This window comes from Nansenia antarctica, assembly GCF_963989245.1.
Source record: "Nansenia antarctica genome assembly, chromosome: 2".
NCBI classification, from domain to species: Eukaryota; Metazoa; Chordata; class Actinopteri; order Argentiniformes; family Microstomatidae; genus Nansenia; species Nansenia antarctica.
The window spans coordinates 32,964,366-32,986,229 of NC_137675.1; the positions used below are offsets into that span (position 1 = coordinate 32,964,366).

Genomic DNA, 21,864 nt, shown 5'->3' on the forward strand with positions numbered 1-21,864 from the left:
ACATTGCCAAATTCACAATGCTCTGTCAGCCTTCTAAGGGCAGCCACAAATGTCACTACTGACTCCCCCTCCTCTTGGTTCCTTTTATGGAAGCGAAACCGCTCCGCAATCACCAGGGGCTTTGGTGAAAAGTGCTCTGACAGGGTTTTCACAATAGCAGCATAGTTTTTAGTCCCAGGTTTGTCAGGCTGGACTAGTGCACGGAGCAAATTATATGCTTTAGGTCCCATGACACTCAAAAACGTCGGCACCAACTTCACCCCTTCAATGCCATTTGCTGCTGCAAAGTACTCAAAACGTTCAGTGTAGGAGTTCCACTGCTCCGTACCTTCCTCAAAGGGGCCGATGCTTCCCAATATCCCCGCCATAATAACAGCTGGGATAGGCTGGGCTGGTTCAGCTGGCTGCCGCTGTTCGCCGTCAGACATGCGTCGCTTTCACTGCCGGTGCTAGCAATGCTAATGTTGTTAGCATACCTTGGTAGCCTGGCTCCGTCGTAACGTCTCCTAACTCTACTAACTCTACTAAACCGACGAAAACACGCGTAAGTCTCGCCGATCCTCGTCGCCACTTGTTATATCCTAACTAGGTATGTTGATATAACTAAATATACTTTCTATATAGTAGAGCAAGCAGGAGCTGGAGACCGTGTTACTGTAGTAGTGGTAACTTTATTAGTCAACAACGGAAACGGATAACACATCATCATATATACTAGGCAGTACCCGGATGCCCCACCAGGTGGTAGTATAAGTACATGACAGTACTCACTTTTAAGCAAAACTTATATATTTGGAAAACAAACAAAGACATTAAAGTGCTATCCATTCGAAATGTATCTTTACAAAGTTCCAATGATATGTATCCTACACATCTTAAAATAAAAATATAACGTTTTTTTTAGAACATTCGAAATGTATCTTTACAAAGTTCCAATGATATGTATCCTACACATCTTAAAATAAAAATATAACGTTTTTTTTAGAACAAAAAATAAAAATAAAAGTGAGTTGAAAACAGGAACTAATTAGCATTGCTAAAATGTATGAACTCTATGAACTGTATGAACTCTATGAACTGTATGAACTCTATGAACTGTATGAACTCCTATGGCTCTGAGGTAGGGCTGCACGATATATCGTTTCAGCATCGTCATGTGATTTGCGCATTTTTGCGCATTTTTGATTCCAAAAAGAAAAGGCAGTATGACTGTGCCTTGTAATTGTTGCCACAGCCCGAGGCAACACAACTCATTTATTTGACCATTTAAATCGGCACCTCAAAGCTCTGTACGACAAGTGCAAAGCCAGATCTGAATGCCATCCAAAGCCAAAGACTATTTTGGATGCCTTTGCCAGTGTTACACCATACGAGAAAGGTTCCAAACGGCAGAGACATCACTGATGAGATAACTTTTCACCTTGTGAAAGAGATGGTATTTACAAAGTAATCTGGTGAAAATTCCTGTCTTTTTTTTCCGCAATAAAAATAAAATAAAATATTGTGCAGCCCTACTCTGAGGAAATGCTTGATAATTCTTTTCATCCTCTCCTCCTTTCTGCCACCTTTTCAACCCTTTCTAAACAACCAGAACATGGCAAAAAAGAAAGAAAAAAGAAAGTGAACATATTAGCATAACATTTATAAGAACAGATTAGCTAAATTGTATGAACATAATATGGCTCTGAGGTAATGCTTGATAACTCCTTTCATCCTCTCTGCTACGTCTTCAACCCTTTCTGGGCCTGCTTCAGTAATGTGTCAAAGTCCAGCTTGTCACACGTGCTTTCAGCTGGAGTTGAGTCTGCAAAAGACACAGAAACAGAATTATACCCGACTGTCAGGTCACGACAACATTCCATCTTCAAAATGGCCAAATATCATGGACTGCTTGATGTTTTCACAGATTTTGAGTTTCTAAAACGTTTTGTACACTATCCCGCTGTGTAAAACAATTGCATTTCCGCTTAATGTGCAGCTAAACCAAGGAGGGATCAGCTAAACCAGAAAGCTAAACCAGAGAAGGATTGGCTAAACCAGAGAGGGATCGGCTAAACCAGAGAGGGATCGGCTAAACCAGAGAGATGAACCAGAGAAGGATCAGCTAAACCAGAGAAGGATCAGCTAAACCAGAGAGGGGTCAGCTAAACCAGAGAAGGATCGGCTAAACCAGAGAAGGATCGGCTAAACCAGAGAGGGATCAGCTAAACCAGAGAAGGATCGGCTAAACCAGAGAGGGATCAGCTAAACCAGAGAGGGATCAGCTAAACCAGAGAAGGATCGGCTAAACCAGAGAGATGAACCAGAGAAGGATCAGCTAAACCAGAGAAGGATCGGCTAAACCAGAGAAGGATTGGCTAAACCAGAGAGGGGTCAGCTAAACCAGAGAGGGATCGGCTAAACCAGAGAGGGGTCAGCTAAACCAGAGAGGGATCGGCTAAACCAGAGAAGGATCAGCTAAACCAGAGAGGGATTGGCTAAACCAGAGAGGGGTCAGCTAAACCAGAGAGGGGTCAGCTAAACCAGAGAAGGATCAGCTAAACCAGAGAAGGATCAGCTAAACCAGAGAGGGGTCAGCTAAACCAGAGAGGGGTCAGCTAAACCAGAGAGGGGTCAGCTAAACCAGAGAGGGATTGGCTAAACCAGAGAGGGGTCAGCTAAACCAGAGAGGGGTCAGCTAAACCAGAGAGGGATTAGCTAAACCAGAGAGGGGGAGAGGGGTCAGCTAAACCAGAGAGGGATTGGCTAAACCAGAGAGGGGTCAGCTAAACCAGAGAAGGATCAGCTAAACCAGAGAGGGATCAGCTAAACCAGAGAGGGATCAGCGAAACACCATCATTGTAGAAGCGGAAATGCAATTGCGAGTTCTCAAATGCGTCTTGGGGTGTACAAGTTAATTTGTGGATATTAAGCATAATTTTGGACACAGGTACGTGTACTCATGGTTGACTTAAGCCATTTCCGCGATTACTTTTAAGACTGGATATAGACCCACTATAACATTTTCATCAATAATATCCAATCAATCATCCTATTGGTGAGGGACGAATGCATCTTTGAAGAACTTGAACAGGGCGGTGTTCCAGTTCCCCACCTAGATCAGCATAGTGTGATTTGCAGAAATGTCGCCTTCCTCCGAAGCTGAGGTCAAAGGGCAACTCGTCTGGCCAAGGATGACACGCACATTCAGGAAGCTTTCCTTATTTTACACAATTTCCCCACGGGGATTAATAAAGTATCTATCTAATATTGCAAAATACCACAGAATATTCCAAAATATTGCACAAAAATCGCTCGTCGTGAATGTATGATGAATTGAAAGCCAATGTATTTATCAATATACTATCCTCAAGGATTGTGCAGATGTCCAACTATGTCTCTGGTCCAGAGTTTGTACAGTATGTGAAATGAAACTTTTTTCCCCACCATCATCTCCTACATCATTTTGTTCACCATTCCATCTTTCCATCCACCTTTAAGAGAAACTGCTTTTTCTGAACTACTTATACATGAGATTTGAACTGCGACTGCCCAAAAAGAATGTATAAAAAAACATCCTGTATAACTTTCTGTACAATTCTCATCCTACAGTAACAGGCATTTAAAAGGCAGTAAATATACTGTAGGCCTATGTAAAAATGTTAAAGTCATGAACCATAGGTTCAGTCATTGCTTCAATACAGTTTGAGTGATTGATGCTCTTTTTGCGCGAGTATCATGCTTCCTCCATTGAACGGAAAGTCCTATCTATTCCATTCAAAGTCAGAAAGTGTTTTAGCCTTCCCCCTTTCCACTGGTAATAAGGAATTGGCAAGAATAGATCGATATAAATAGATCAACATAATGCAGCACTATCATGCACAGATCAGCCTTAAAACATTAGATATATAACGGAAAGGCTGACTGACGCGGGGCTCATACAATCTCCGCGTTTGTTATAGATACGATACGAGTGCTCCGGTGTCTTGCTGGTAGTCAAATATATGTATTTATATATACAGCATATGGATGTTACGTGCCTGTTACCTGCCGCTTTCAGTTCTAGTAGTTTAGAAACGCCACATGTGTTAAAGGGAGCAAGACGCGAATCTACCGGCATTTGACTCATGAGTGAATGGCGAAAATGGCTGGACGGCACAGCTTGGGATTCCATTGAAGTTACAGGGAACTGTGTGTGAAAGAGGCTTAAATGTTGAAATAACAGTAATACAATGTTCATTGATAAAATGATATAAGGGATGGAAAGGGGAGATGGCAGTTTTAGAAGGGGGATGAAGCACGCTGGACTGAGGAACAGCATAGGCACAGCGCATCGCCATAATAGCTATTTTTTTGTTATGCTTGTTGTAAATAAAAGTTCTATGATGCATTGAAATGACATTAAACTAAGATAATACGATGGTTATCATATGTTTTCAAATCTTTATTAATAAGTTATTACAGAAACAGTAAGTGATATTTTCCGAGAGCGAAATCTGTTGTGGTATTTAAAAATGGCGGTTAGCGATGAAATCTATGAACATGGGATGACGATTTCCATTGACCAATTCTCTATATTTGCTTGATACGTACTGTATTTAAGAATGCAATGACACTGGTAATTCAGGTAATATTTATTTATTTATTTAATGTTTCAAAACACAATCCTTCAACTCAGAACTAACTGCACTTTATTTAAAACTTTTTAAATTGCTAGAGTGCAAAATAACAGCATCCGCACACTCAAACACTGTGCAAAAATAGAGTTTATTTTTTTTCTTTTTAATTCTCTAAAACAAAAGGGTCATAAGTGCAACTTCGCTGCAAAATTTCTGTCTGTTAATGTGGCTTGTACTACATAAAAGAAAAGCAAACCCTAACCTTCACCATGATAGTGAAAACAGGGAGACAGCCAAAATGACAGCTGCAGTAACAACATTTTCAAACAGTATCATGCAACTTGATCTTAGTAAAAGAACAAAAAAAGAAAAAACACAAAATAAAACTTTGCACCGAAGTTTGACCATCTGTAATAAATAATTTTCCAAAGAACAGTATAAAATAAAATAGCAATTCAAATTGCATTAGTTTGTGATTGTAAGTCGCTTTGGAATAAGGCGTCTGCTAAATGCCAAAAATGTAATTGTAAATGCATTAGCGTAACAAACAAAAGGAAAACAAGTTCACTCCAAAGTGCTCTTCAGGTAGCTGCTGCCCTCTCACAGGTAGTAGAGGAAGTCATCCAGGTTCATGTTGGGCTCTCTGTGGATGCTCTGTCCCACCAGGAAAGCAAGCTTGTGGGCATACTGGCAGGGTGCAGGCACTCGGATGATCCCCTGAAATAATTGGGGGAGACAAAATCAACGACAATTTATGCATCAAAAAACAACTTGCATGCCTGAAATGGGAAAACCCTATGTAAATACAGTACGTTTGATTTCATAACCAATGTGGATACATCAGTAGGTTTAAGATGTGTTTCAATGTGAACTACCCTGTTCATGCCTGCATTTGAATTACTGACCAAGAGAATAGTTTAAGCAGACTTTTACCCTGTAATTTTGTGCATTTGTTGTTTTCATTATTCTAAAGTAGACATATCCACACGCAAAGAATCATGTTATAAAACAATCTCTGAGTAAATATATCTCGCTTTGAATGCCCTGATGTTCCAAACTCCCAAGATCCCCCCCTCTCTCCCCGTCACAACAGACCTCACGTTTTGATAGCTATGATGCAGCTGCACACAAAATAATGATAGTTCAGGTAAACTTCCCTTTAAAACTACTACTGGAAAGACAACCCAGCATACCTGCCAGTTGAAGTACATGTGGCAGAGTTTGTAGGTCAGTCGCTGCATGTGGTCAGGCAGGCTTCAGTCCACTGCTGTCATACACCACATTGTAGTGGGTTGGGGAGACGCTTCCCTGTCTAACAGCTTGGCTGACAATGAAGAAGTCGTACCTGAAAATGGGAAATTGCAACTGTAGCCACCGTTTTAAGACTGGATAAAGCAGACATAGCACATCTCTGAAAAAACAACATATTTATTGAATTGCGTATTGAATTGATACCAGTTTGGGTCTAGGAGGGGAAGAGAGAAAATACGATCAGAATGATTGGTGATTGAATGTGGTTATTAAGACAGTGTTTCCTCTATATGCATTGATTCGTGGCGGGCCGCCACAAATACATTTTCTCCGCCACTAATTGATTCAGGCTGCGCAACAAGAAAGGCAGCGAGGAATTATGATCGGAGAATAGAAAAAGAAAAAGCAGATTTAAGCTAGATTTAGGTCGCTTTCAGACCTACATTTCGTTCCGATGTTGGAATTAACCTCGTCGGCAACACGCTTGCAAAGCAATTTTGTGATTGGTCAGAATTTTGCGGATGTCAGGAAATCCCTCTCCTCTCCCTTTAATCCCGTATCCTAATCGAAAATGCAACATCAGCGACGACTGTGGGTTATTGCATTTACTGCTGTTCTCTGGTTCATGTGCTTATACCAGTGCTCAGTATACAAGTATTTTAACACTTGGAAAGCCGTGAGGTGTCATCGGGCACCAGTGAGTACAAAAAAAAGTCTACCTTTGCACTTGATCAAATGTCAGGACCCTCCTTTCATGACTTTTCCTAGATATGTGCGTTCTACCACCCAGAATCTTTACATTTTCAAAATCGAGTAAGTATAAAGCGATTTTGCAGTATTTCTGTGTGTGCCTGTGTATTTGCCTTGGGATTCGGCTGCCATCTTTTTCTCCAAGGCTGCAATTCTCTTTTATATCAGCAGAGGTAGCAAGGGGGCACACACTGTGCTCAACCTTCAGGCTTCAGTGCTGAATTAGATACAGTGGATAAGACTGATATTTGTAACATAATGTGTTTATATATAGGCTATATATAGCAATAGTGATACATAAGATATGTATATGTACAGACAGTTATGAAAATGATAAACTGTACAGTATGTCTCCAAATCCCTTCAGATTTGTTGGAGCTGAGTTTTTTTTTTCACAGCGGGTTTACCCAAGTTCCATGCAATAGTGATAAGATATTATGATATGTGTAGCCTATGTACAGTTATGAATGATACACAGTGGTGTAGTCTAGTTTTTTCTAGTGGGTATACTGTGATTTTGCCCTCCCAGTCAGAGCGACACCTGTCCCGTAGCGACACCCCATAAGCACCACCACACTCACTAATGCATACAGTATGCATCTACACCGGTGTTTGCTGCCTTGGGGGGGGGGGGGGGGTGGCATGGACTGTACTTGTACATCAAGCTGCCTCACGCTACAGAAACAGGAGATAGGCTCCTGCCCCTTAAGGGCCGTTAGGCTCGAGAACCATCGGTTCTCAAGGCTACTTATGTGGTCTTGACTACATGTCCACTTTCTCACCTGGTTCTTGCTGTCTCTCTGTGTGCCGACACCATCCTGCTCTCTCTCATTCTCTCCCTCTCTATCCTCCTCTCTACCTCTTTTGCTGTCAACCAAAAGGCAAATATAACAACCAGAGTATTTATAATTTAATAAGAGGTATACATTGAATTCATATCAAATCATAACATCATTCTAATTGAATATTGGGTTGCTGTGGGCAATGCAGTCAGATACTGTCTTTACTTACTCTCTCACCTGTAAGAAAATCGTATGTCCAACTACAAAAAACAGACATTTCCAATGAGTGAGGGTTTGTTCCAATGCTTCAATCCACTGTCCATGTACTGTAAATATACCATTATGGTATTACCATAAAGCCCAATTCTAGCAGAATAAGAAAGATTGTATATCTACTTTAAGTAAAATAATAAAGTGCATCCAGTTAGCTCTTTAGCTGGCATGTGTGCAGCAGACTAGCTCATCTAATCACCTCTGAGCACGCTAGCTAGCTTGCTAGTTCTTTGACACTATTATTCACATCATGAAACTATAATCAGACACTTTCTAGTCACAATAATAACGACTAATTTGAACCAACTTTCTCTGTCAGAACACAGTAATTATATTTGCTAACGTTTCAACTTGCTTACTTTCTTCTGCAGAGCTTTCACCCTGCAAAAACTCTCTCGGTCAAAACAAAACAAAACCAAAACCATTCTCCAGCGCGGCACGAAGCTGTGTGTGGAGGTCTGGCCCGCCCACCCCAAGGCAACTGTAGGGGAAATACTGAGAGCATTCTGAACGACTGGTTATGCGATAACAAACACAGAGCTGCCAAGTCTCACGCAATCGCCGTGAGACTCACGCATTTCAACCAGTTCTCACGCTCTCACGCCTCATCTCTATTTCTCACGGCGAGAAATAACAATTGTTTTATGGGACTTTTATTTTTGAAATTCCTTGAAAGAAAGCTACCGGACATGAGTTTCGTGGCATCTTTCTGCACGCGCGTTAACTTGAGTCTGCAATTGAAGCGGCAGGCGAGCGCTGATGGAAGAACCTGTGCACGCGAGCTGCAAGAACGTAGCAAGCAGTGTTGCCAGTGTTACACCCACCATATAGGTCCCTAGCATAAGAATGACAGTTGAGAATGTACTTTAAATAGAAAATAGTTGTATTACATTAGTTCACAATCCAGGCCCACATTGACCTCTCTCCAAAGAACCTCAGTTATTGTTACCAGGGCAGGTGTTATATTCACTGCACACCATAGGCTACACACTGTAGAAAAGGGTTGTTCACTGCACACCATAGGCTACACACTGTAGAAAAGGGTTGTTCACTGCAATCATCTATAAATATAGCACACTCAAACCTGCCCTGATGGTCAAACTGGGATTAACCCGGTGAAGTGGCAATGGTGGGGGAAAAGCGGATTTAAATAACAAATAAACAAACAAACAAACAAACAAACAAAAAGAAAAACTAGTCCGCCCCGCTACCGGCACACTTGCCCAGGCGGACTAGATAAGAACATAAACTTTAACCAAACAAAACGTCTCACGGCAAGAGCAGCTGGCCGCACTGATGCTCTGGAGGAAACACAAATGAACAATCTTAAAACACTATTACCGACATATTAAAATACATAATGATTCAATTTACATGACGAATACATTAAAATACCTGGTACGTCGATGGCAGCGTCCTACCAGCGACTACCAGCCGCCTTCAACCCAGCAGGGAAGTAGGTGACCTGTAATACATCACACCATCAATATTACATACAATCAAAGAAATAATATAAAACGCTACGCACAGAAAATAGCCATAGGCTGCGACCTACCTCTTGATCTCTGCCTGTCAGCATGGAGTAAGGTGTGCAACTACCTTACCTCCGACCTGATCACACGGCTGCGCTCTGGCGTTCCCCCTAAGGTGAGCCCTAAGTGCTTTCCTTTGGGCACCTCCCCTTTTCCTATTGGCGCCACCCGCCACACCAGATTGGGCTACTTTTGGTTACACTGGACGGGTGGATTCGGCAGCTTTTAGACCGGTTGGGCTGGACATTGTCAATTCCGTCTGGCAACCGTGGTAGCAAAATATGTGCATACATTACAACATCGTATCTGGTAGCCTACTGGACTGGGTTGCACCAATATGGCCTAAGTCATTACTAAATGCAGGCATTTAGTAGTTACTAAACCCCTAGTTGTTACTAGTTAGTTTCAAACTAGTTGTTTACTAATTTCGGTTGCACCACGCCAATCTTTTGCCAATCTTAGCTACTCAGTTTTGGTAACTGTTTTTTGTTTCTCTACTGTAACATAACCAGGTACATTAATAATAATAATAATAATAATTACAATTTACAATACAAATACAACAATTGGGGGTCCCTCCAAAAAAATATGGGCGCGCTGTGCGCGCACAAAATCACCCACCAAGCCCTCATTCGGACCCAGGAAAAACCCTGGTATGTACTGTATAACATGATAGCCATCTATGAGCAATGCACTGTATATAAGATGATGACCACGGGTCTTCCTGCTCCTGACCAAGGGGCTGAGTCCTGTTGATGCGGCCCATTTTTCTTTTAGAGTCTGTAGGCTACTGTATTTGTTTATTAAGATTTCATAAATATGATATATTGTCTGAATTTTTTTCTTGTTTTATAAAATGTTATTATTTATTATTTATTATTTTTCATTTCTTGTGCTGGTTTATTATGAACAACATGTAAAATTGCAGGAAACTAGCACAAATAATTGGGTGGGAGAGAGGGGCCGCCGCTGCCAAAACGTGCACAGTTTTTGTTACATATAGGCATATGTTAGTAGCCTGTGTTACAGGGACACCTAGGGGTGACCTGATAATGTTGCATCTAAGACCCGGATGTTGTATGTGGGCGTGCGCGGGAGGAACCGCAGTTTAATAAAAGTCATACTGAAACATGGAGTCAGAAGCGGGATCTAAGTAAAAATAAAAATAAAATAAAGACGCTTAAAGAAATGAAACGCCATGGCAAGCAACAGCATCCCCGCGCCCGATGGTATGCGCATGACTGGTGATCCGGCGAAAAACTGGGAAGTTTTCCGTGCAGAGTTTGAGGACTTTTTGCTCGCTACCGGACTGAGCGAGAAGTCGAAGCTGATCAAGGCAGCCACGCTGAGACGGCTGATGGGAAGTGAGTGCCGTCATGTGTACACACATAGCCTCACGTTGACGGAGGATGAACAGAAGGACCCAAAAGCGATTATGGACGCTTTGGGGTTTACTTCAAACCGGCGAGAAACGTCATTTATGAGAGGTACATGTTTGGAAGCTGCAAACAAGAGGCTGATGAGCCAATAGACAGTTTCCTGACAAAGCTTAAGGAGAGAGCATCGTCATGCGAATACCGTGCGCTGAAGGACGAGCTGGTTCGTGACAGGCTCGTGCTGGGTGTTGCGAGTGAGGGCACCAGGAGGCGTCTGCTACGCGAACGTGAGTTGACGTTACACACAGCGACTGAAATCTGTAGGCTCGCTGAGCTAACCGAGAGACACATGAGAGTGATGGCCCCGCTAGCACAGACGGACAATGTGAATGCCGCGGACAGGCAGAGTGAGAGGCGCGCACATCAAAGGAAAACAGCGCCAGTGGAGAGAGAGCCACAGTGGAGCTGCAAATACTGTGGAGGCAGCCACAAACGGGGCAGGGAGCAGTGCCCAGCCTACGGTAAGACATGCCGGATATGTGGCATAGCAAATCACTTTGCCAAGGTATGCCAGGCTGGCAGCAAGGCTGACAAAATAAAAAAAGTGAATGTGCTTGAAAATGATGAGCAAAGAGAAGATGACTCAGATACTGATGATAGACTGTTTCTAGTAACTGAATGTGTCAATACTGCAAAGGCCCAGCAGGGGCGCAAGTGGTTTGTGAATCTATGCCTGAATGAGAAAAGGCAACAGTGTCAGCTGGATACAGGCTCCACCTGCAATGTCATGGGCCGCAAGATTAAAGAGAAGCTGTCACCCAGAGCGGCGCTAGGCCTGAGCGCAGCCAAGTTAAAGTTATACTCTGGGGAAATCATGCCATCACTGGGGAAATTCCACACTGAATGTGTCATCCGGGGAGAAAAGCACAACCTCACATTTGAAATAGTCGACACAGAGCAAAAGCCTCTTCTCGGGGGGGGGCACATGCGAACGTCTGGGCCTCGTATCCTTCACCGTTCCAGATGAACTCCACACAGTTGATGCAAGCCAATCTGTGCCCCTCACCAAAGATCAGCTGCTGAGAGACTATCATGACATCTTCAATGACCCAATCGAGTCAGTCCCGGGCGAGATACACTTCGAGCTGGATCCTGATGTGACGCCGGTGCAGTGCGCGCCGAGGAATGTTCCAGTGGCTCTGAAGGCGAGAGTCAAGGAGGAACTTGACAGACATGTCAAGGTCGGCAACATTGCGCCGGTGACTGAGCCGACAGCATGGATAAGTAACATGGTGACTGTCGCAAAGCCAGAGAAAATAAGAATCTGTATCGATCCAAAGCCTCTCAACCGAGCGCTGCTGAGGTCTCACTACCATATGCCTACGCTGGAAGATGTGTTGTACAAGTTGCCCAAGGCTCGCCTCTTCACGTTGGCAGACGCTCGTGTTGCCTTTTTACAGTGCAAGCTTGACGACGCGAGCAGCCGTCTGACGACCTTCTGGACACCGTGGGGTCGGATGAGATGGCTCAAGCTCCCTTTCGGAGTCTCAGTAGCGCCTGAGATCTACCAGCGCAAGCAACACGAGCTGCTATCGGGCCTGGCCGGCATCGAACCGATCGCGGATGACATCCTGGTGGTCGGGTGTGGCGATACGGATGCCGAGGCCGAACTGGACCATGACAGAAACTTGAGTGCTCTCATGGAACGATGCAGAGCAGTGGGACTCAGGCTGAGTGAACGCAAGCTACAGTTCAAGCTCAAAGCTGTACACTTCCAAGGCCACATTCTGTCCTCGGAGGGACTGAAAATCGACCCAGAGAAGACACGGGCCATGCTGGAAATGCCGACACCCACCGACGTGAAAGCAGTACAGCGCTTTATTGGGTTCGTGACGTACCTTGCAAAGTTTCTGCCAAAGCTCTCGGAGGTCTGTGAGCCGCTCCGCAGGCTCTTGGATAAGGATGTCATGTGGCACTGGTTGCCCAAACACGAAGATGCAGTGTGCGGAGTGAAGCGTATGGTCACCTGCACGCCCGTCCTCAAGTACTATGATATCACAAAGCCTGTCACGGTCCAGAGCGACGCCAGCATGACCGGGCTGGGGGGCTGTTTGTTACAAGGGGGACAGCCGGTGGCTTTTGCATCGAGGGCACTAACGCCGACAGAGCAAAACTACGCTCAGATTGAGAAGGAGTGTTTGAGCATAGTCTTTGCCTGCCAGAGATTCCACAAGTACCTGTATGGCAGGGAGGCTATCACTGCAGAAACAGACCACAAGCCGCTTATCACAATATTCAAGAAGCCCCTCCTGAGCGCACCGAAACGTCTCCAAGGCATGTTGCTGCAGCTGCAAAGCTACAATCTGGATGTTGTGTACAAGCCGGGCCCCGAGATGTATGTCAGCGACACTCTGAGCAGGGCCACGCCCCCGTGCCGTGGGTCTGACACCCCGTACGTGCAGCATGCTGTGTGCGCCGTGAACAGCACCCAGGCCGGGTATTCACAGCTGGACCAGGCGCAGCACCTGGACGTTACGGCTTTCAGATTCCACCAGATTGTGCAGCACACAGAGACGGATGATGTGCTTCAGGAGCTGGCATCTGTGATCCTCAGTGGCTGGCCAGACTTTAAAGAGGACACTCCGCTGGCAGTGCGGGAATACTGGCCCTTCAGAGACGAGCTGAATGTTCAAGACGGAGCGTTGTACAGGGGACAGTGCGTCGTCATACCAAAAGCCATGAGATCTGAGCTGCTCAAACGCATACACGCTAGCCACATTGGTGAGGAGGCGTGTTACAGACGGGCCAGGGATACGCTCTTCTGGCCGAACATGAGAGCGGAGATAAAGGACTTTGTGGCGAACTGCTCCGCATGCAATGAGTACGCATGGGTCCAGCAGAAGGAACCGATGATGTCGCATGACATACCGGTGCGCCCGTGGCAGGCAGTGAGTATGGACGTCTACTCATATGCGGGCAAGGACTTTCTCGTCATTGTGGACCAGTATTCGGATTTCTGGGAAATCGACCAGCTGCCAGATCTGTCTGCTGACACGCTCATCACGCGCTGCAAAGCTCAGTTTGCACGTTATGGGCAGTCAGAGAGGGTGGTCTCGGACAACGGCCCACAGTTTGCATGCGAACGGTTCAGGAAGTTTGCAGCGAGCTGGGGATTTGCCCATGTCACATCCTCACCCCGACATCCTCGATCCAACGGCAAGGCTGAGTCGGCCGTTAAGATTGTCAAGTCACTCTGCAAGCGGGCGAAATTGGATGGCACGGATGCGTGGATGGCCATCCTTCACTGGCGCAACACACCCACAGAGGGGTTGGACAGCAGCCCGGCCCAGCGCTTAATGGCACGCAGACTCAAAACTTCACTGCCCGTCGCAGACAGCCTGCTTCTACCACGTGTGGTGGACGGAGTGGCAGAGAAGCTGCGGTGGAAACGGCGGGTCGCCAAGTCATTCTATGACACGTCTGCCAGAGACCTTCCAGAGCTGGATGTTGGAGATCACATTAGGATGAGGCCTCTGCCAGGTGATCGCACAGGGCGGTGGCGACGAGGCCAGTGCCTCCAGAGAGTCGCTCCCCGCTCGTTCGTGGTGGATGTGGACGGCACACTGTACAGACGCAACCGAGTGGATCTGCGTGTTGCAGAGCGCTCTGCTCAAGCGCAACAGACAGACATTCTACGGCCTGAGCGGAGCAGTCCTGACCAGACCCAGGTCGCTGGGGAGACTGCCTCAGCCGAGACACGGATTGTCTCAAGTCGGGGGGAGACAGGCGGCGAGGTACATCCTCGTACACCAAGGGCACCGGCGACGCCGGGGGGTCCTGCCACGGCAGGCCAGGGTGTCTACTCACGGAGTGGTCGCCTGTCACGGCCGCCACAACGACTGGACTTATGACTTTGAAAAAAAAAAAAAAAAAAGGAAGGGGTGAGTAAAGGGACAGCTCTTCTCGGACTGTTTTGACTTTGCCTCAGACGGCTGTACTGGACTGTTGTTCTTTGTTCGGAAAAAAAAAAAAGGGAAATAATGCAATGTTGTAATGCTATTGTTAATGTTTGGGATTGTTATTGTCAATGGAATTGCAGACGGAGATGCAAGCATGTCATTTGCAAACAGCTAAAGGAAAGGAGATGTTACATATAGGCATATGTGTGGTGGCCTGGGAAAACCCGTCGGATGTCGCTGGCGTTCGTTTGTGGCAAAGAGCAAAAATAGATGGAAATGTCCTATTTCGGCGATTTTGATATGTGGTATTCTAGTACTTTGAACTCCATACTACATTATGGTGAATAAACATTTTAAGAAAACAAAAGAGAAAGTACTTATTTTTATGTTTTTGTGGTGGGTAGTTTGATAGCGAAACAACGTCACGTTGAACGTGTCTCATTCGCACGGTGAGCTGCCTAAACGACTACCGCCCGGTGGCACTCACACCAATCATCATGAAGTGCTTCGAGAAACTAGTCCGGGCCCACATACTCACACGCCTCCCGCCCAACCTGGATCCATACCAGTTCGCCTACAGAGCCCACAGGTCCACAGAGGACGCCATCGCGACGACTCTCCACGCCACTCTATCCCACCTGGAGAGGGGAAACAGCTACGCGAGACTGCTCTTCGTGGACTTCAGCTCCGCCTTCAACACCATCCTTCCAGACAGGCTAGTGACCAAACTACTAGACCTGGGTCTACCACACTCTATATGTGCGTGGATCAAGGACTTCCTGACCGACCGCCCCCAGAGGGTGCGGGTGGGCCCCCACACCTCCACAGCCCTCAGACTCAGCACTGGGTCCCCCCAGGGCTGCGTGCTAAGCCCCATCCTCTACAACCTCTACACCTACGACTTCACCCCCGTCCACCCCAGCAACTCCATCGTCAAGTTTGCAGACGACACCACCGTGGTGGGATGCATCTCGGGGGGGGACGAGGCGGCGTACAGGGATGAGGTAGAGCAACTGAGCAAGCTGTGCAAGGTTAACAACCTGCTGCTGAACAAGTCAAAGACCCAGGAAATCATCGTAGACTTCAGGAGGAAAAAGTCTGAGATCCAGCCCCTGCTCATCGACGGAGAGAGCGTGGAGAGAGTCTCGACCCTCCGATTCCTGGGGATGCACATGCGGGATGACCTGACCTGGAAGGACAACACAAAAGACACCATCAAGAGGGCACAACAGCGGCTATACACCCTGAGAGTCCTCAGGAAGGAACACAGCAAGCAGGAGATACTGGTGACCTTCTACCGCGGCGCAGTGGAGAGCATCCTCACCTACGGCATCTGCAACTGGTTCTCCAGCTGCACAACAGCGGAGAGAAATGCGCTACAGAGAGTCGTGAGAACAGCACAGAAGATCACCGGCGCCCCCCTCCCCTCTCTGGAAGAGCTGTACAACACACGCTGTCTCAGGAAGGCCTCCAAGATCTCCAGGGACCCGACCCACCCTGGGTACGAACACTTTACCAGGCTGCCCTCGAAAAGGCGGTTCAGGACCCTGGCCGCAAGGACAAACAGACTGAAGAACAGCTTCTACCACAGGGCCGTCCAGGCCCTGAACACAGCAAAGACCTAAGTTCTGGGCCCTGGACAGTCTGGACGGATTGATGGCAGCTGCTGGACTGAAAAAAAAATCTGGTGTAGTGCTGAGGCACAAACATGTACATTTCAAGCCTGCAAACTGCGACACTTTAAATAAATGTGGAATAATACTATTGTGCAATATGACAACCCTAGTCGTCTGTCTGTACAGTATAGTACAGTGGATAGTGTACATAGCCTTTATTTATGTAAACCAGCTCCTTCCCTTCTTGTGATTTTTTTTTTCTAAAAGTGTTTTTTTTCCCCTTTCCTAACACCAGGGGAGCCACCCCTCCTAAATTTCGTTGTTTGGTACCTGTACTGTAGCAATGACAATAAAGTCCATTCATTCATTCTCAGTTAAGCAACGCACGCACACATGAGCGAAAGGAGAGACGATACTTCCACCTGTGTTATTGCCAGTTTACTGATGCTCACAATAAGCATAAAGTAATACAATCTTAACTAGAAGACACACAAATGGATCTGTCCCTCGCATAACGACGAGGCGAGCAGACTAACACCGCATCACAAGCAGACAAACGAGACCGGCCGATCTGCATAGGCTCCTCCCCCGACCTGGAGGAGAAAGGAGTCGGGGGCAGCATTTCTCACCTTTCACTTTTTTTGACATGATACATTAAAATGCTCATAACTTTTTAAAATAAAGGGCTATCTCAGTCATTCAACCAGTTATGAATAGCTGAGAACTTCTAATTTATGGAAATATAAAAAAATGAAAATGTCAAAATGCTCTGCAAGTATTTATCCTGCAGAACAGCACTCATACACGCGTGTGGCGGAAAAAGGTACTACACGGAGGCCAGGCCTCCTGTCGGAAAGTGGTTTCTCATAGAAGTCAATGTAATGCAATTTTTTTCATGGCAATATGTGATTGGCCAAATCACTGAAAATGGGTGGGCACAGGAGGCCTGGCCTCCGTGTAGTACCTTTTTCCGCCACACGCGTATGAGTGCTGTTCTGCAGGATAAATATTAGAAATGGATGAAGTATTGTTCTGAATTGTATGTTGTGTGTCTGATTGACATAGTGTTTGAGTGCTTTTGACATGTCATTGATTGTATGTAGTATGTTGTGGTGAATGTTGTGAGCCTGAGCAGAAGGGACAATAGCTGCTGCAGGCGGACCAGAGATTCATGCCAATTGTTTTGTTTATTTGATGACCCATTGTGCAGGCAATAAAAGCTGCTTCATCCAACTTCCTGAGAGTGTCCCAATCCCTTCAGTACCGCCAAACACAAATTAATAATTTTTAACAAAGACAGATAAGAAGAACAGGGAACATTCCATCGCGAGTGAAGCGAGCAAGCGGGGAAAAAAATTGGCCTCCTCAATTCTGGAAGTCACCAGCCTCCACTGGTTTATACTAAGGATAGTTGATTGTTGAAGTGACTGGATGAAAAGGTAATGTTGTGGCTTTTTATGCCTTGTTGTGATTTTAATAGATAGCTGGAACTCAGCCATATGTTTTACGTACCATTTTCTAGCATTGACTAATTTTAGATGCACTTGAATTCTACAGGGAAAGGAGGTTTTCATTGCTGACCTTCATGTAACCGCAACGTGGGTCCAGCCCCACAACTGTGATCCCATGAGCCATTTCCCAGTAAGTCAAATGATTGAGCCGGTATTTGAATAAGATAAACAGCTATGTAGACAACATTGTATCCAGCATTATACATGGCATGCCCTTCATGGGACATCAGCACATTAGCTGTGTTGGTCCTAAATACCTTCTTTTTTTTTTTTTACTTGATTTCATCAAGGTAAATTAAATGGTTTCCTAACACTAAGCCAAAAAAACCACTACATGTATGAGAAAGGACTTCATCAAATTAATGTAATCATGTAATTCATAATCATGCACACCCCAGTTAAGTGTTGGATAAAAATGATAAATGCAGTACATGGTTTTGAACAGGAACATGCTGATCAGAAGGATGCCCTTATCCTTCCACTGTGGGTTCCAGGCCACTTTGTCCTGTGTGTAAGTGTACTATACCCATATATATATATATATACAGAGCATAACTTTATGGTGAATGAATGAATGAATGAATGAATGAATGAATGAATGAATGAATGAATGGTCTTTATTGTCATTGCTATAGTACAGGTACCAAACAACGAAATTTGGGAGGGGGGGGCTCCCCTGGTGCTAGGAAAGAAAAAAAAAGAAGAAAAAAACTAAAAAGACAAGAAGGGAAAGGAGCTGGTTTACATAAATAAAGGCTATGTACACTATCCACTATACTATACTGTACAGATAAAACACTGTGCTGTACTCTATGCTATGCTATACCTATTCTTCTATTCTTCTGTTCGTACCCAGGGTGGGATGGGTCTCTGGAGATCTTGGAGGCCTTGTTAAATGAACATTCGTAATGTAGTCTCTGATGTTCATGGTCAACTAAATCAGGCTATTTTGTGAAACAAATAATGTTCCCGCAAATGGGTTAACCGAGCAGCCTCGCACCTAACGCTAGCTTCGAACTATTCATAGCATAAACGTTGGTAAATGTCATAAACGACACAGTATTGGCAGGGGATGCTGGAAAAACATGCAGCTAAAATTCAGGGAACATTTGGACAATAAGAGACACAAGGTGTGGTCGCATGGTCTAATTACAGGGCAATATGCGTGGGGCAAACATTATCTATAGCCTCTAAAATCACCACGAACAGAACGGCAGAGGTACGGGTAAGCAGGGCTCATATCGGTGTCATCAAAGGTAAAAGTGGAATAACTGTTGTAGGAGTAGTCTGCCGTTGCAGACATTGAAATCTCAAATGAGATGTTCTCAAATATGCTCTTTTTCGTAAAGCATCTTTTTCGTCTTTTTAGAATCACCCAGAACTGGCCAATACATTGAAAACCTGCCCTTTCAATGCCCGCCACCTGATGCCCAAAAATGAGCTATCACACCACATCCTGAACTGTGAGGACAGGAGATCTGTGAATAGCGAAGACCGTAAGATTTAAATGTTGTTGTATCTTCAATGATACTATCTTTGTCAATAAAACCCATTTGCTCCTTGTAGTGAGTCTAACCAGGTTCTTTGGTTAACAGTGGACAGTGCTGAGGTGAAGAGCAAGTGGCACGTCCCTGTCAGCACCTGGACAGTACCAAACACCAATTGTGAGGAGGACTGGGATGCAGGTCGGTACTCTAGTGAGCTGGGCCTGTGATTAATTCAAGCCCAAAGATGCTTTTATGACTTTAAATGTGAGTGACTAAATATCCCAGTGTGAAGTTGATGCACACTTGAGCCAATGCAAATTTCAGATGTACAGATGCCGTGCTAATTAAGTGACATACTGATCATTTCTATGCATAACTGAATGCATTGGGGAGCTGTCCCTAATTCGGGCAACCATTTAATTTTCAAAGCATGCCCAGCAGGGTGTGGAACAAGGAAAGGTTATTGTATGATGTTGTTGTGTCCTGTTTATACCGCCAGTGGGCGCTAGTATGCTAGTGATGTATGCAGATGGAAGTGATGTATGCACTGACGGATGTGGAGAAGACGGAGTTGAATAAACGTGCGAAGTGAACAGCAGCTGCGTGTCTCCCGGTCTCATTCTTTCCTAACTACTTTCTTACTACAGAATACCACATTTTTGGCGACGAGGATGGCTATTTCCGTACCCTTACCTACACCGTTCATGCCTGTGCCAGGCGAACCTGCTATTTCTTTTCCTACTTGGTTGAGAATGTTTGAAAATTACATGCTCGTAATTGATGCTACCGGAGAAAAATGGCCGGAGGAAAGAAAGCGCGCGATTCTTCTCCATGCACTTGGGACCGAAGGACAAAGACTGTTCTACACTCTAAAGGATACGGGTGTTACCTACACTTCTGCCGTGGATGGACTGAAAAAGTACTTTGTTCCTAAGGTGAATGTGATTGCTGAACGTCACAAATTTCGACAGAGAGCTCAGGGTCCTGACGAGACGGTTAATCAGTTCCTTGCTTCATTACGCGAGCTAGCTGCAGCTTGTGAATTTGGTGCCATGGAGGAACAAATGATTCGTGATCAACTGATTGAGCGTGTTGCTAATACACGCATACGAGACAGACTTTTGCTTGAATCGGACTTGTCTCTGGACAAAGCTACTTCAATGGCCTTACAAATCGAGGCTGGACTACGGAACTCCAACGTTCTCTCTGGAGCTACAGCTTCGGTGAGAGCCATCGAGAAACAGCCGACGAGGAGGAGGTTCGACAAGGGCAAGAAGAAAGCTCCGACGACGACTGCACCTGCCACGGTCTACAGCCAGCCAGCTACAACTGGGAATCAGCGCGCCTGCTTCCGATGCGGATCCACAGGACACTTAGCTAACAAGCCTACATGCCCGGCGGTTAAGGTGACTTGCAATACATGCGGAAAAGTTGGACATTTTTCCAAGGTGTGTAGATCGGCTCAAAAAGAGGTGCGTGAGGTAGTGGTGAATGACGTTACTGTGCTTTACATGCAGGGGGCCGTCGTGAATGATAAAATTATGTGTACTGTACGAGTTGATGCAAATTATCATTCCCATGATGTTGAGCTGATAGTGGATACAGGCTCATCTGTTTCTATTATTCCAGAGAGTACTTACCAGACACTTTTCCATACATGTGTCCTGGCTGAGCCTACAGTGAATCTGCTTACTTACTCCAGAGAGAAAATTCCTGTTAAAGGTTGCATGCATGCTACAGTTGTTCATAATGGACATTCAGTTACAGGTTCATTGATAGTGGTTGAATCAGGAAATGCATTGCTGGGACTAGATTTATTTGTAGCATTGCAGATGTGCATTGAGGGTAACAAAATTATTACTGTTAGCTCTGCTAGCTCTCCTACTGTGCTCCGAGCACCTACTGTACAGAGTACCACTCCACAGACCGAACCAGAGGTGCTAGTACAGGAGTTAGGGTGTGCAAAAGGTTTTATGCACAAAATACAGGTTAAACCAGATGCTGTGCCAGTACAGCAGAAACTGAGGAGGCTTCCGTTCTCAGTGAGGCAGGCTGTGACCGATGAGCTCGCAGATCTACAGGAAAAAGGCGTTATAGAACGTATAGACGCATCTCCATGGGTTTCCCCTATAGTTGTGACCCAGAGAAAGGGGGGAGGAAAGCCTCGCCTGTGTGTTGACCTCAGAGAACCTAATAAGGCAATCATCAGTGACTGTCATCCCTTACCGCACATGGATGAACTGTTCGCTGAGCTCCGTGGAGCCACAGTCTTTTCTACTATAGACTTAGCCTCTGCTTATCACCAGTTGCCATTGCATCCAGATAGCCGTGATTTAACTGCGTTTATCACGCATGAGGGTCTCTTTCGTTTCTGCCGAGTGCCATTTGGCCTCGCTTCTGCTCCTTCAGCTTTTCAGAAAATGATGTCGACTGTACTGACAGGCCTGCCAGGCGTACAGGCCTACCTGGATGATGTGATTTGCTACGGCATCACACAGCAGGATCACGATGTCAGCCTACGGAGAGTGCTACATGCTCTAAATGAAGTGGGACTTAAACTGAACATGCACAAGTGTAAGTTCAACCAGAAAGCTCTGCGCTTCCTGGGCCACACTGTGTCCAAAGATGGTCTTCATCTTGACCAAGACGGGGTCAGTGCTGTGGCGAACGCGCCTGCCCCGCACGACACATCCTCCCTGCGGTCCTTCCTAGGACTTGCATCGTGGTAT

General features: G+C 45.5%; 1 pseudogene across 1 annotated transcript in view; it reads right to left on the bottom strand.

The window, feature by feature from the left end:
• Nucleotides 1-5,198: 5,198 nt before the first annotated feature.
• Nucleotides 5,199-21,864, bottom strand: part of LOC308150134 (piwi-like protein 1) — a 181,014-nt pseudogene continuing 164,348 nt past the window's right edge. The window contains exon 16 of the transcript in view: nucleotides 5,199-5,315. The product of the transcript in view is annotated as a piwi-like protein 1 (transcript). The remainder of the gene's footprint in view (nucleotides 5,316-21,864) is intronic.